Here is a 12082-nt window from a genome sequence, read left to right as displayed (position 1 = left end):
GTGTAACTGTGCCACAAACACCATTAACAAGCCCATCATCAACATCAATATCTTTTTAATTGACATATAACGTGCATTTTCCACCAAAAGCAACTTTGAGGCAAGCATGTGTTGTAAACCTTTGCATGATGATTTTAATTTAACTCAAGTTTACCTGTTTTTTCAATACGTGCAAAATCTTGAGCCTCTATACTTTCAACCTCTGAGAAGATAGTAATTGCTTGCTTCAGGTTGTGTACATACACTTCGTCATTTCTTGCAAAAATGGGCAAAGATGCATTAATTTCTTCACCTTTGTTACAGCTGGCTAACAGCTTCAAGTTCTGTGCTCAACTGAGTTTTCTTGTGTCGTTTCCGTCATCTGTTTAACAGTTCAGCAAAATTGCTGTCCTTTTGCCTAACTACCTGAGCAATTCATCCATACAATTCACTCCTGAAATATCTACCAACAATAACTTTCCCTTTGCAATTGAAATAAATCACCAACAGCAATGAAACTGACATTACCGAAAGAAGAAAAATCCACAGTTTGTTTAATAAGACGCAATCACCCATGAATATAAATGGTGTATAAACATAAATATAAATTTATGGTCTATTATAAATATTTCATCTATAATGAATAGTTAAAGACCATGGAATTTTGCTCTCAATATGTTCAACTTGTCTTCACTCAGTGGTGTGTATGGCAACTTCACTTCTGTGCCAATACAAACTGTATTATGAATGGTTGCAGAAAATAGCCATTTGGATTTGGTTTAAAGACCGAATTAAGCTCAAGGCATCTTCACGATTCAGACAACTATTTATTTTCTCTAAATGAGCAACTGGTTTTTTGACAGGTGCTAAATCTGGAATAAATTTTTCTCTGTCACCAAAGGTCAGTATTACGTCTAAACTATTCGCATTCAAAACGCTCTAATTGTTCTTCAGGACAAAGTGCTCACCATGCATTTTCTACGTTGCTCTCATTCACAAAAGAACTTGTGCTGTTTCCAACACATCAGCATCCTTTTCAAAAAGTGCTCTATTTGTGTTTAATACACATTGTACTAAATGTACAGAAGCATCACTAAAATAGACTTCACAATCTTTATAAAATTGCTCATAATTATTGTATCCTCCTGGTTTCAGGTGATAGTCTTCTCGATGTGGAAGATACAACTGTAATAAACTTTAAAACTTCTCTGGACTCTTTGTCACTGAGAAGCGTGCAAAACGTACAACAGCAGGCTTAGTACGTATTCTTTTCACAATGAAACCAAAGTTGTTTTCCAGCGTAATTTTATTAGAACAACACTGACCTTTGTATACAACGCAATACTCTGACGCAAATGTGGCTAAACACGTATTATTAAAAAGACGCCAGTTTGGTTGGTTCTTACAGCGATCAAACAGATCCACATCTCTTCAGTTTGAAGAGTTTGAGGCTCCAACTTGTTTTGTATAACACAGGGCAAACTCATTCAAACAGCATCTGTAGGAATCAACTGAACATTTCTGGAATACTATTTTAAATGCTTATTTGTTAACCTATACATATATTCTTGTGCACTAACTTCACGATTATGTAAATACACTTTCCCTCAGAGCTTGTTTTGCTTTCACAGTACCCTGACTTGATGCTTCACGTTGGGCATTACCTAACAACAAACCCATTTCCATTTCAGCCTTTGAAATATAGGAAATTATATAAACAATACTGGCATATTGAATGCTGGCATTCCAGCATTGATGGGCGAATTTGTTATACTGATTAAACTACACTTCATGTTACTGCCGTTTCAGCTTAAAGTGTGTTGTATTATTTTTGTGCAAAATATTATGATGCAAAGTGACCACCTTTATAAGAAACTCCTTTATCACACATGTCTCTGTCAAATATAATTTTGTTAGACACGTCTTTGTCAGACACATCTTTTTCAAACACTGCCTCAATTTTCCTTCGAAAATGGTCGCATTGATGGTTGTTTGGGGAAAATAAAATGACAAACTGTGTTTTTCGTTTTACAAGTATTAGAATGGTGTATACGGTGTGTTGCACAGATGTCACAATACTGTACAAATCATCATGGACACCTGACATGTAATATATCTGTCGATCGATTCAACAACTTCCTCATCAGAATTTTTATCTATTTGTAGTGAATTTTTAATCCAAAACAAACAATGAACATGAGGGGAACCACGCTTTTGAAATTCAACTCTGTTAAAAACAGTTTCCCCTATGGGTTGAACAGGTGACATAAGAACCTCTTTAAGAAAACAATTCCACCTAAAATCAAACAGACGAGCTGCAGTCACAGGATTGCGACGTTAGAGCTCACATTTCTCAGCCCATTCTAATTGTTGTAAAGTTTCCTTTCTGTCTTCTTGTTTAAAAATGTTTGACAACAGATTCCATCTCAAGTCAGAAGATGAAAATGAGTCTTATCATTGTCTTATCATTGCAAACAAATCTTTTAGCACACTTTGCCAGAAAGGTGGACTGCCACGTATAGGCCTCAAAAATGTGTATCCTTCATCAAAATTATGTACTTGCCTCAAAGACTCTGTGTCTTTAAACGTCACTTGGAATAGACTTAGTGTATCCTTGTCCTTTCCTTAGAGCTATAGACACATTTGAACATGTTCTATCTATGACAAATACTGCGCATAGAAAATATATTCAAAATTTTGTGCAAATGCATATTTTATATATATATATATATATATATATATATATATATATATATATATATATATATATATATATATATATATATATTGCAAATATTATACCTGCATGCAAAATTCTATTAATAAAATAACATGCCAATGTTAATTTTTGTGACCTTTTATCATGATACGACGAAAAACCATTTGGAAATAAAACCGGTAACATTTAGCCTCATTTACATCTTCAAGCATTTCCACTGGACTATTCCTTTCAGCTGGAGCAATACTCAAGATACTATCAAAATACTGATCTAGGTAGTAAACGTGTCCATATACACGCAGTACTGTTGTCTATCATGTAACTGCTCGTCAACATTTATATTTTCAACTTCAGTCTCCACAATGTAATCCTTATCATCATCTACATCATCTTGTCTTGTAAAGTCATTTAACCAATGGTCATTAAATTCTATATTTGAATGAAACTAGGTATTTTTAAATAACTTAGTGCCTGTTTATTATTATTTATATCAACAAACTGATACTTCTAAATGATATTTGTATGTCAACTTGTGTTTTAGCTTCACACGTAATAAAGATCCTTCTGCATCGGTTCTAGGTAAAATTTTTTAATTTTAATTGTTTTTTACACTCATTATATAAAACATTTGTAAGATATCAAGTTCTATTCCTAAATTTCACACATTGTTTCACGTTATATGGTAATTTAATCTCTACATCTGCCACTGTCATTTTTGGGATTTTGTTAGTAGATGAACATAAATCTCAGCAATTTAATCAAGAACATGAACTGATTGGTCTAGAGGTTACTTTTTGAGTCTAGTTTTTAGGGGTTCTGGTTTCTAATTCACCCAAATATAAAGTGTTATTGTAATTAACCAAGATTGCATCTGTATGTCAGTGGATGAGTGTTACACTTTAAAAATAATATTGAAAAAAGAAACGAGAGGAAAAATTCTAGCTATTGGAGATATCAAAGCCCTACTAGTTAAATGTCTGGGGGGATCTAAGATGACAGACATCACAGGAATGGATGGAGTTCCTTTTCACAAATGCCGCACTAAGATATGGACAGCCCTAAGAAAAGACTACCAGTGCATCCTTAAATACTGAAAGGAGAAACAATAGATGACACAGAAAACCCCATTGCCTACATTCAATGAAACCTGAGAAGATGGAAGCAAGACCTGGAGAAAGACCCAGAGAAAGATGAAGTGATGTCAACACTATTCGGAACTGCTATAGTGGATGCTATGCCAGTACCATGCTGCTAACTTATATGCCAAAAAAACCTCAGGATGCCAAGCAACAGTAATGGCAACTGTATCAATTTTGATTCATCACCAATCTCAGTTGGATGATATTGCACAAATGAAATATCAGAGGAGCAAGTAGAGATATATATGGCATATGGCGGTCCCATTAAGGGCACATGGTTGCTCCAACAGCACTTCTTACTATCTAATCTCAGATGCGCATGGTTTTGTCCATTGCGCAAGGGGGAGGTGATTAGAAAAATAAAATGACAAGGATATTGGTCCCCTTATCTACAGGCAATGGTAAAGCTGAATGTAAAATCTGCGTAAGAATAATGTCACGAAGGGCACATCTGCACCAATAGGTCACATACCAGTACCAGAAGGACCATTTAAAAATCTTGTATTGGACTATGTAGACATGCTACATGTTGGTGATAATAGACAGTTTTTGTAGATGGGTAGTACCGTCAGCATATCAGGGAGCTCAAACAGTGATCAAATTTCTGACAGGAGAAGTTACTCCAAGATTTGGCGTACCAGCTCAAATTAGTTCGGACAATGGCACAGCATTCATTCAAAAAAACAGTGATACAACAACTTAAACAAAGATTGGGATGTGTTTATTACCCACAATCACAGGGAACGGCAGAAAGGGTAAATGGAACTCTTAAGGCTAAGATCACCAAAATATGTGCTGACACAACTCAATTGGGTTCATGCCTTACCTCTTGCATTAAATGTAGTACCGCATGCAATAGAATTACTAATCTAACAACGCATGAAATGCTAACAGGAAGACCCATGTCAGTACCATACCTGAGAAGTCCCTATGAAGGCCCACCTCAAGAACAGTTGCAGATGGAATTAAGGGCTTACATGAGACAACTAACTACTATACACTATACATTAAGCCATTTATTCACAGGAACAGAACAGGGGTCCCAGACAAGAAGAAGCAGCGTCCTGTCCAATAGTGTCCGGACACCAAGTGTACTTGATAGTTTTTAGGAGGAGACAGAATGAACCCAGGAGGGAAGTACCTTTTAGAGTAGTAAGGGCAACCCCAACAGCAGTACAGGTTAGAAGGTAACACAGCGTGGTATAATTTATGTCACTGCACCAGAGTGCATATGCCAACACTACCAAAAGGCCAGGTACTTAAAGCAGAAGAGGAACAGGAAGACTCTGACATGTCTTTCCCTGAGGTTGAAAGAGAAACTGAAGTTCATGAGCAGAAAGGAGAAGGTAGTAATGTTGTTACACCTCATTCTAGGACAACTGAAAATGCTGAGATAGGAGATGAAGGGCGGATGCAGGAGGATGTACCGCAGGCAGTGGAGACAGGACAGGAAGGTGAGAGACGTCCTGACACTGATAGTAATGCAGCAGTTACCCCAGACCTGAGGCCATCCAGAGAACAATCTCCAGAAGACCCATGGAAAGTTGAGTTTCCCACGCTCAATCCTGCTGACCTCGAATGGTCACCTTCACAAATCCAGTGGTCCCCCTAATGCCACTGAATCAATTAGTACTCAAGTAGTCAAGTAAATAAATCTATTAAAAAGAGGTCCTTTGACCTCTCATATGAGAGATGTGTCTGTGTAATGTTCGGAGCTGACAGTTGTATTTTATATCCCAAACAATACAGCTCCTGATGGCTCCTTTACAGCAGCAATTAAAGCTTATTAAAGTGGGAATAATAATAGCCACAGCATTTTCTATTTCTGTGCTGCTGTTCTATTGTGTTATGCCTCTTCTCAGATCAGTGGTGGCTAATGTGGCAGCCAGAATGTGTCTGTGAGACCCTCTGGGATTGATATTGCAGCCACTGAACTAGAGGAATATTAAAAGTATAAAGAAGGGTAGGGAAAGGGAGCCTTTTTTATTTTTGACTCTTTATTTTTACTTTTCTATTGTTTCTGATAGTAAAGGGAGTAAGAATATTCATTGTATTTTCTTTATCATAAAATTAGGTAGAACTCTAGATAGGATAGAGTAGGCAGGACGATAGAGGGTGTTGCGTTTGTTATTTTAGCATATTCCCCTTCCTGAAGTTATTAATAATTTGCTATTTTAATCTTACTCATTAAATTCAGTTATCATTTCTTTTAATTATAATGTTTAATTTTTAATCAAGTAGAGTTTGAATTATTTTAGAATGTATAATGATTGAGTAAATTACTTTAAAAATATACATGCATAAGATTTGATAAACACTGAAACACATTAAAGTGCCAAGAGGAAAAGAAGAAAGGATCGAGGAGCACCTCGGTGATTAGCGTAAGAGTAAGACTCTACTGGTGGATTAAAAAAACCCATTGTATACTCCAAAACCAACAGATAGAGCTCCAGGCTACCAGGAATGTCTGTGAGCTCCTCCGGCACCGTGGGACATAACTTCATTCTGAGTAATCTACTAATATTGTTTAATCACTGAAGTGTATTAATCTACTAACATAAGTATAATCACTGATGTATTCTACACAATGATGTTTGAAATGAGATGAGAAATATAGTTAACTGAAGAACGTAGTTACACATACTTCATATACATTACGTTCGAAAGTGAGAACTCTTCCAGACAGGACATGAAAAATCGTCTCAATGTTATTTTGGGAATCATTCATGGAGCTAGGCTAGCCTCTATTGGACATTTCTTGTAATTGCCACCCAAACCTGGGTTGCATTTATTACATAGTTTTCAATTATTTGTACATTTTAGTTGATATTTGTATTATATTTTATTTATATAAATTAATTCCATTATTCCATTTTTTGACGTTATTTTATCGCATCGCCATGGCAACACCGTTCCATATATCAAAAATTCTTTCGCCTTTTAGTATCTTAAATTTCGATGTCAATATTATGAAATATAAATACTACTCACAATGGAGTAAAGCAAGTCGCAACAGATCTATCAAAGATGCCCTCAAATAAGAATGATATCGTTGACTCTTGGGATCACTGAAATCCTTTTCAGAACAGTTCTTTGCCGAATTATACACTAGTGAAATACAGCATACCGAGGACGAAAATGACAGGTTTTTAAAAAATGTAACCTTACCAACTGTCACTAGAGGAAAATGAGGATGTAGAATTCACAATCACGAAGAGCTGTAGCATTAAAATCCACAAATAAGGGCAAATCCGCAAGTGTTGACAGGATCCTGGCAGATATTTACATGCCCTATGGGATATTTTGGGCCCAATATTGCTGAATACATTAAATTATGCTTTAGAGAAAGGCTTGCTGTTTAAAGACCTTAATACCGCTCTATTTTCAACCATAAGTCTGGTAAAGACCCTCTGCAGTGCTTCAATTACCGTCCCACTTCCTTAATTTAGGTTTATACGAATATGTTCGCCAAAGTTCTGGCACTTATTTGTGCCTAAATATTTTTCATATTTTTGAGGCCTAACATGCTCGAAAGATCATGAAACTTTGCACACACCTCAAAAGAATCAAAACTGTACATCTGATACAGGCTTTAGAATTAAGTGTTGCAAAAAGGCTCGATAGCGAAACCTACAAAATTTCAACGAAGCAGACATCGCACCAAGTTTCACCTACACGTAAGAAAATTGGTAGGCATATGTTAAATGTCAAAACATACAAAAAAGTATCTTAGAGCCATATCCTAAATCCAACTGGAAATCAGCCATTTTTATTTTTCTCTTTAATTTTTGCTCAGTTTTTGCCATTTCCTGGCCTTGTACTTTCACGAACTCCTCCTAGAGATTAAATCAGATCAACATCATATTCAGTCTAATCTAAAGGCCTTTGTGATGCTAAATTGCGAAGCTTTTGAGTTTTATTTGAACGGCGTGTCCGTGGCGGCCTGGCATAATTCGATGTTTCGCCATGGAAGAGGAAGTTGTAACAAATATATAATGTCCAATCTGCCCCAAACGAAAGCTACTTGCAGCTTTAATTTATATTAGCTTCTTTGTTTATTGAATTGTATATGAATCATGGCACACACTGGTAACCACACATGCTCTCCCTTTCACTCTCTCCCTTCCCTTTCTATCTCTCGCTCTCTCTCTCGCGCTCTCTCTCTCTCTCACATACTCTTTCTCACACACACAAACTCCCTGCCTCATTAATGCCATAACTTGTAGAAACAGCCAAAGCCATTGTTGGAAGTTCTAACATTATGTTTTCGAAGGCCAGCGGTAAGCGCATCGTTTGAACAGCTACAGCAGATCCTGCTCCGTGGCGTAAGAAAGCAGATCCATGCCCAAGTGCAGTATTTATGACAGTACTTAGGTTTTATTTTCTCTCTTTTTTTATTTACTTGTTTGTTGAACTGTTATAAATAAGCAATATCACACTCGTAATCGTAAAATATGGCCCTAAATCAGCACTGCTGTGATTTGGCCGCAGGCACGAAGCCGCAGGCCGAGAGCCGCTCCTGTGATAATGCTTAAATAAGCGATAGTTAATGTGATTAAATATGCAGATGGTGTAATAAATGGAGAGAAAATGAATTTCTTTATCAGATAGTAATTCTGATAAATACTGATGTTTACAAGGTAAGTTAAGTGAGTTTTATTAGTTAAAGAATAAGATGAACAGTTAATAATGTTCACATATACATGATAATGAGAGTAAAATAAGCAGCTCCGAATCTAACTGAGCTGCTGTATTTTGGTATCAATATAGATGTTAAATATGTTAATAACTGTTTCTGTAGGGGGGTCACGTGACACCATGCGAGAAGCAGATGTGTGAGTGGCGAGCTCTGCGCACTTTGCTGGTTTTTTATTATTTTAGTGTTATAATCATGTAAGATTTGATACACCCTGCTACATATTTGCCTTTGTAGTCAATTTGTCAAAAAATTCAAAATCTTCGGGCTCTGGAGATATTATAAGACACTTAGGTGCTCAAGCTGAAACCTCTGGGCCTGCAGACCGGGGACTCGATTTAAATTGCACGGCGGGAGAAATTCAGCGTCAGCTGTCCAACATTTTTGTGATTCTGACGAAAGTTGTTTCCTCTTCCATAGAGTTGATTTAGAAGATCTCGCTGTAATACGTCGATCGATTACGGCGACGGAAATAAAAATTCTCTGAGTTGGTCACAAGAGTGGCAGATGTTGAGAGGTGGGTCGATTATCTGGAGTCATCGGAGAGGGAATTATCTGATAATGGCGACCAAAGTTGATTTGGAACACATTCTTGAAAAGCTTAAAAATCTTGAGAATAGGAGCCGTAGGAATAACATCTGAATTATTGGAATTTCTGAGTATGAAGAGGACAGAGATTTGGAGAAATTCCTAGACGAGCTCTTCCCGAGTCTGCTCGACATAACAGACCACAAGCTGGAAAATGAGTGAGCCCACAGAGTCCCAGCTCACAGATCTGCTGAGGGAGACAGGCCCCGAACAATTCTGGCCAAATTTCTGAGATCATCCGATAAAGATCTAGTATTGCGCTAGGCGAGTAGCAAAGGAAAGCTTTCTTGGAAGAATCACAACATTATCTTGTTCCCAGACTTTGCGAGTTTGACAAGAGAGAAACGTGATCGATTCAAGGAGTGTAAAAAACTCTTGCATCAACGGAAGATCGCTTTTGTAAGACCGCAAAGTATTCACGTGTCCCAATCAAGCACTGTCGTTCATAAATACATTGGAGTGAATAAGCCATTTGACGTTTCCCATGTGAGTGGACTGACTCACTGTGCTTACTCTGGCTATCTGAGGAAGCTGGGCACCATTTTTGTTTCTTTTTGTGTTTACTCCGCCTAGCGGCTGGAGTTGCTTGTGGAGTGTCACCCTTCCAAGAAACATTTCCATTGACGGAAGATTGCTTTTACACTGAAGTTCCCGGCCAGTGATAAAGATGACTGCAAAATATCTACATGCGATGTCTTTTATAGAGTTGATGGACGGAGGAAGTCATTGTGTGTTTCTTATGTGACATCTGTGTCAACTCGTCTCATTAAATATACACTTCACCGTCTGAGAAACCGGGATGCCTGTTTGTTTCTTTTTGTGCTGGAATCGGCTGGAGGGACTAGCTGTTTGGCGCTGTCATGCGTGGGGTTAATGCACACGTTTTTCTTTTTTCTGTTTGTTTTGTTCGGGTGGGGGGGGGGGGAGAGATGTTCGGTATTATGTTCGGGGTTTTATTGTTGCACTGATGTTGAAATGTTTTTATATTTTTGTTTTGATACACAATTTTTTACTAATTCCTTCTAATTGACTGGGCGATATAGCCTTAGTTTTGAGTGCAGTAATTCGTCCTAAGTGGACGCAGCCCATAAAAAGAAGGAAGGATATTTATATTCTTAAACGTAAGAAATAGGATATTGTGTTTCATCAAGAAGTTCATCTTTCCCCGCAGGAAGCTGAAAAATTTGGAAAAGATATGCGGTGGATATATTTTCCTTTAGTGCTGGCTCAAGTAAGAGCAGGGGAGTCATAACACTGACAAGTAAACATCTACAATTCACATGTATCAAACAGAGTAAAGATACATTATGAAGAGTCATTATTGTTTTAGGTGAAATTCAGGGGCAAAGTCTGATTTTGTCTAATATTTACACGCCTAATGCTGATGATCAGGGCTTTTTTATAGATCTTGAAGGGATGTTGCAATCCATTGGCACCCCTCATGATATAATATTGGGAGGTGACTTTAATCTTTTGATGGACTAGGTAGGAACTACACATTTTTATCATCAGTCCATAAGATTTATTGTAGAATAAATTTATTTTTGATATCTATGTCCCTCATTTCATCTGATGTGGATTGCTCAATTGGAAGCATTTTAGTCTCAGATCACGCCCTGGTGTATTTGGAGATGTTGCCATATACGGAGAAAAAGAAATCATATAGTTGGCGCTTTAATGTATCCCTTTTGCAAAATCTTGATTTCCAAGTAATGTTAAAGACCGAAATCAGTGTTTTTGTATGGAGGCCAACTGGTCCTCAGTATCCTCTGTGGGCGTGGCTCGGGAGGCACTTAAGGCAGTTCTTAGGGGTCGGATCATACAGTATGCCTCGTTCACCAAAAAAATCCAGAGCACGAGAACTCGTGGAGTTGGAAGGAAATATTAAAAGTGCAGAGGCACAGCTGAAGCGCAGAATGTCGTCTGATGGCCTCAGAGAATTGACTAGATTGAAATACAGATATAATGCTATTTTGTCGCGGAAAGTGGAGTTTTGGTTATTCAGGGCAAGACAGTCATACTTTGAGACAGGGGACAAAGCAGGAAAGCTTTTGGCTAGATATATAAAGCAGACTCTTTTTCTACTATTCCCTCAGTGAGATCTGCTGGTTGTTAAATTTTTACTTCAGCCATTGATATTAATAATACTTTTAAAGAATTCTATCTTGATCTTTTATAGTTCTACTTCGTCTACTGATGAAGATATTAGAAACTTTGTGGATCCATTTAAACTGACAACTGAGCAAAGAAATTTTCTTGATTCTGAGATAACCTTGGAGGAACTTGTAATTAATTGTAATTACCTACAGGCAAAGCTCCGGGACCAGATGGTTTTGCTGCTGAATTTTTTAGATCTTATGCTACAGAACTGGCTCCACTTTTGTTAGAAGTTTATACAGAATCATTAAAGAACGGAAAGCTTCCTCCAACCATGACACAAGCCCGGATCGGTCTGATTCTTAAAAAGGACAAAGATCCAAGCGAGTGTAAAAGTTACCATCCAATTTCCCTGATCCAATTAGATGTAAAAATTTTGTCCAAAATTTTGGCTAATCGATCAAGTAAAGTTATGACATCACTTATACATATAGATCATGTGGGGTTTATTCGGGGCTGTAGCTCTTCTGATAACATGTCTCATCAGTATCATGTGGTCAGTAGCAGGGCTGCCCTCTTTCCCCATTATTGTTTTGTCTTGCCCTGGAACCATTAGCAACCGCCATAAGAAAGGAGGATGATTTTCCAGGGGTGGTGGCGGAAGGTGTGGCGCATAAGCTTCTGCTTTACGCTGATGATATTTTATTATTCGTCTCTGATCTCAGTAGATCTATGCCTTGCCTCCACATAATTATTAATTCCTTTTCTAAGTTTTCAGGATATAGAGTCAATTGGTCTAAATCCGAAGCGTTGGCTTTGACAGCATACTGTCCTGCCGGGTGCTTTCCAGTGGCCCAGACAAGG

Source organism: Myxocyprinus asiaticus, chromosome 17 (assembly GCF_019703515.2).
Source record: "Myxocyprinus asiaticus isolate MX2 ecotype Aquarium Trade chromosome 17, UBuf_Myxa_2, whole genome shotgun sequence".
In the NCBI taxonomy this organism is placed as follows: domain Eukaryota; kingdom Metazoa; phylum Chordata; class Actinopteri; order Cypriniformes; family Catostomidae; genus Myxocyprinus; species Myxocyprinus asiaticus.
This window is presented reverse-complemented; position numbering follows the sequence as displayed.